This window comes from Mus caroli, chromosome 2, assembly GCF_900094665.2.
Source record: "Mus caroli chromosome 2, CAROLI_EIJ_v1.1, whole genome shotgun sequence".
In the NCBI taxonomy this organism is placed as follows: Eukaryota; Metazoa; Chordata; class Mammalia; order Rodentia; family Muridae; genus Mus; species Mus caroli.
In genome coordinates, this window is record NC_034571.1 from 132,761,334 (window position 1) to 132,765,388 (window position 4,055).

The following is a 4,055-nucleotide window of genomic DNA, read 5'->3' on the forward strand; positions in this document are numbered from 1 at the left end:
TGAAAATGCTGTCTTTTCCCCACTGGATGGTTTTAGCTCCCTTGTCAAAGATCAAGTAACCATAGGTGTGTGGGTTCATTTCTGGGTTTTCAATTCTATTCCATTGATCTAACTGTCTGTCGCTGTACCAGTACCATGCAGCTTTTATCACAATTGTTCTGTAGTACAGCTTAATGTCAGGCATGGTGATTCCACCAGAGGTTCTTTTATTGTTGAGAATAGTTTTTGCTCTCCTAGGTTTTTTTGTTATTCCAGATGAATTTGCAAATTGCCCTTTCTAACTCAGTGAAGAATTGATTTGGAATTTTGATGGGGATTGCATTGAATCTGTGGATTGTTTTCGGCAGGATAGCCATTTTGATTATATTAATCCTGCCAATCCATGAGCATGGGAGATCTTTCCATCTTCTGAGATCGTCTTCAATTTCCTTCTTCAGAGACTTGAAGTTCTTGTCATACAGATCTTTCACTTTCTTAGAGTCACACCAAGGTATTTTATATTATTTGTGACTATTGTGAAGGGTGTTGTTTCCCTAATTTCCTTTTCTTTTTCTTTTTTTTCTTTTTTTTCTCGAGACAGGGTTTCTCTGTATAGCCTTGGCTGTCTTGCCATTCACTCTGTAGACCAGGCTGGCCTTGAACTCAGAAATCCACCTGCCTCTGCCTCCCAAGTGCTGGGATTAAAGGCATGAGCCACCACTGCCCAGCCCTAATTTCTTTCTCATCCTGTTTATCCTTAGTGTAGAGAAAGGCCTCTGATTTGTTTGAGCTAATTTTATATCCAGCTACTGTACTGAAGCTGTTTATCAGGTTTATGAGTTCTCTGGTGGAATTTTTAGGGTCACTTATATATTCTATCATATCATCTGCAAATAGTGATATTTTGACTTCTTCTTTTCCAATTTGTATCCCCTTGATCTCCTTTTGTTGTCCAATTGCTCTGGCTAGGACTTCAAGTACTATATTGAATAGGTAGGGAGAAAGTGGGAAGCCTTGTCTAGTGCCTGATTTTAGTGGGATTGCTTCCAGCTTCTCACCATTTACTTTGATGTTGGCTACTAGTTTGCTGTATATTGCTTTTATTATATGTAGGTATGGGCCTTGAATTCCTGATCTTTCCAAGATTTTTATCATGAAGGGGTGTTGGATTTTGTCAAATGCTTTCTCAGCACCTAATGAGATGATCATGTGGTTCTTGTCTTTGAGTTTGTTTTTATAGTTGATTATGTTGATGAATTTCTGTATATTAAACCATCCCTACCTCCCTGGGATGAAGCCTACTTGGTCATGATGGATGATTGTTTTGATGTGTTCTTGGATTCGGTTTGTGAGGATTTTATTGAGTTTTTTTGCATCAGCATTCATAAGGGAAATTGGTCTGAAGTTCTGTTTTTTTGTTGGATCTTTGTGTGGTTCAGGTATCAGAGTAATTGTGGCTTCATAGAATGAATTGGGTAGAGTACCTTCTGTTTCTATTTTCTGGAATAGTTTGAGGAGAGTTGGAATTACGTCTTCTTTGAAGGTCTGATAGAACTCTGCACTAAATCCATCTGGTCCTGGGCTTTCTTTGTTTCTTTTTGCTCTATTTCCTCTTCCTGGCTACATTTAGCCCCAGGATGCTCAAAGTGGAATTATTAGCAACTTTACTCACTAAACCATCTCACCAGCCCTAACATTTTTCCATTTTGTACATTCATTTTATACAGTACTGTGTCATGTAGGAGCATTTTCATACAAGTGCATATTATACATTGAGTGAATCCCTTCTCTACACTCCCACCTTCCCTTTTTTCCCCTCACCCATGCCCTTTTGTTCCATTATTCCATTAGACAATATTGCTTCTACTTACCTGTCATATATACATAGACAAGTGATTTTTGTGTGTTTAAGTCTAGGAACCACAGGTTAAAGAAAACAATATTTATCTTTCTACAACTGTCTTAATTCACCTAATATGATTACCTTCAGTACATATATTTCTCTAAAAACAATATTCACTCTTCTGTAAAAAACTTTAAATGTGTGTGCACAAGATCTCGAGTGTGCACTTGCACACACACACACACACACACACACACACACACACACACACATGTTCACACTTTCTTACCTACTCCTCTGCTGTTGGGCACCTAGTTTGGCTCTTTGATGTGACTATGGTGACTAGTGAAGTAAACAGTAACGCTGGGACATGAGAACTTGGTGAATGGTGTGTGGCTGGGTCATGTGGAAAAATGATTGCTTTTCAGGATTTTTGTTTAGTTTTGTTTTGCTTTTAGAAACTGCCATGCTGACACCTGTAGTGGTGGACCAGTTCCCAGTAGTGTATAACAGTTTGATTTTGTCCGTTTCCTTGATGTATTGGTTTTGTTGTTTTGAGACTGCATATCTCTGATTGTCCTGGACCTCGCTAAGTAAACCAGGATAGGGAAGAACTCACAGAGATCTGCCTGCCACTGTTCCCTGCATGCACCTCCATGTCAAGGTGCATTTGTTTTCTTAATGATTAAAATTCAGACCTAGGTGAGATGAGATCTCAACTTAAAATTATATTACAAAGAACAGGTTTCCTTATGATTTGTTGGTATATACTTATCTTTGATTGAGCCTCCACTCCTTACCTCTCTGCCCCACTTCCTTGCACCCAGTCCTTGTTTATAGAATTCTTCCCTAAATAAGCTGCCCTTCACTTTCTTGCCATGTGTGTTCTATTACCCTCCTTCCCACTCCCTTCCCTTAGAGCCTCTTCTTCTTCTCCCTGTAAACCCTTTTGTACGTTTACTGCCTCTATACATGTCCATCCCCATATAAATAACATATACAAAAATTAGAAGCTAGGATCTGTATATGAGAAAAATATGCAGTGTCTGGCTTTCTGTGCCTGGGCCAATTCACTCAGTATAATATTTCTACTTTCACATGTTTCCTGAAAATTTAGTTTTTCTCCATGACTGAATAAAATTCCATTTTATATATAAATGTGATATATATATATGTATATATATATTATGTATCACACTTTTACATGAATCTTTTGATGAACATCTAATCTGTTCCACTTTCTTAACACCAATAAACAAGGATGTATAAGCATCTCAAAGGTAGAATATAGAATTATTTGGTTATAAGCTTAGAAAGGGTATAGCTGGGTCACATAGTAGTTTTATTTTTATTTTTTTCAGTATCCCTCTCTCACTGACTCCTATAATGTCTGCACCATTTTATTGTAAATAATGATCCCCACTCCTCCCCATATTTTTTTGCCAACATTTGTTCTTATTTTGACTGAAGTGAGATGAAATCTCAAAGTAGCTTAATTTATTTTTTTTCCTGAAAGCTAAGGATAATTAAGGATTCTGAACTTTCTCTCTTTTTCATATGATCATTGACAATTTGTATATTATCTTTTTGAGACTTGTCTGAACATTTTATTAGCCTTTTAATTGATTGAGTTGTTCTTAGATTTTTGTGCCGTTTGTATATTCTAGATACTAATTCTCTGTCAATTTTCCCATTCTGCAGGCTGTGTCTTCACTTGATTTATTGCCCTTGGAGCCTTTTATTTTATGGGCCCCAATTACCTATTGTTGGCCTTCTTTTAGTGACTAGAGTCTATTTAGAAAATTCTTCCTGACCATGGCCACACCACCCTGACCATGTCTGATTTTGGAAGCTAAGTGGGGTTAGATCTGATTTGTGGAATATAGTCCTATTCCTATAACTTCAGTGTTTTCTCTGTTATGTTCATAGAATTTCACGTCTTACTTTAAGGCCCTTCAGCCATTTGCAGTAGACTTTAATAGAGATATTGGTTATTCTCTATTTGGTACAATTGTGGCTGTAAGTTTGTTATATATACCCTTTGTTATGTTGATATATGTTTCTTTGATTCCTAGTTTCTTTTTTTTTTTTTTTTTTTTTTTTTTTTTTCCCTGCTGTCTCTTGTGATTACTCCGTGTACACAATTTTATTCTTTATAGAAACAAAGTCATTCCCTAGCACCCTCCCTTGTCTTTGTGCACAGCAAAATAAATAGCTGTTCCCTCTAGAGTGG

General features: G+C 36.9%; 1 protein-coding gene across 3 annotated transcripts in view; it reads right to left on the reverse strand.

Annotated features, from left to right (window-relative positions):
- Positions 1–4,055, reverse strand: part of Sel1l2 (SEL1L2 adaptor subunit of ERAD E3 ligase) — a 154,923-nt gene that overhangs the window by 116,408 nt on the left and 34,460 nt on the right. The window lies entirely within an intron of this gene.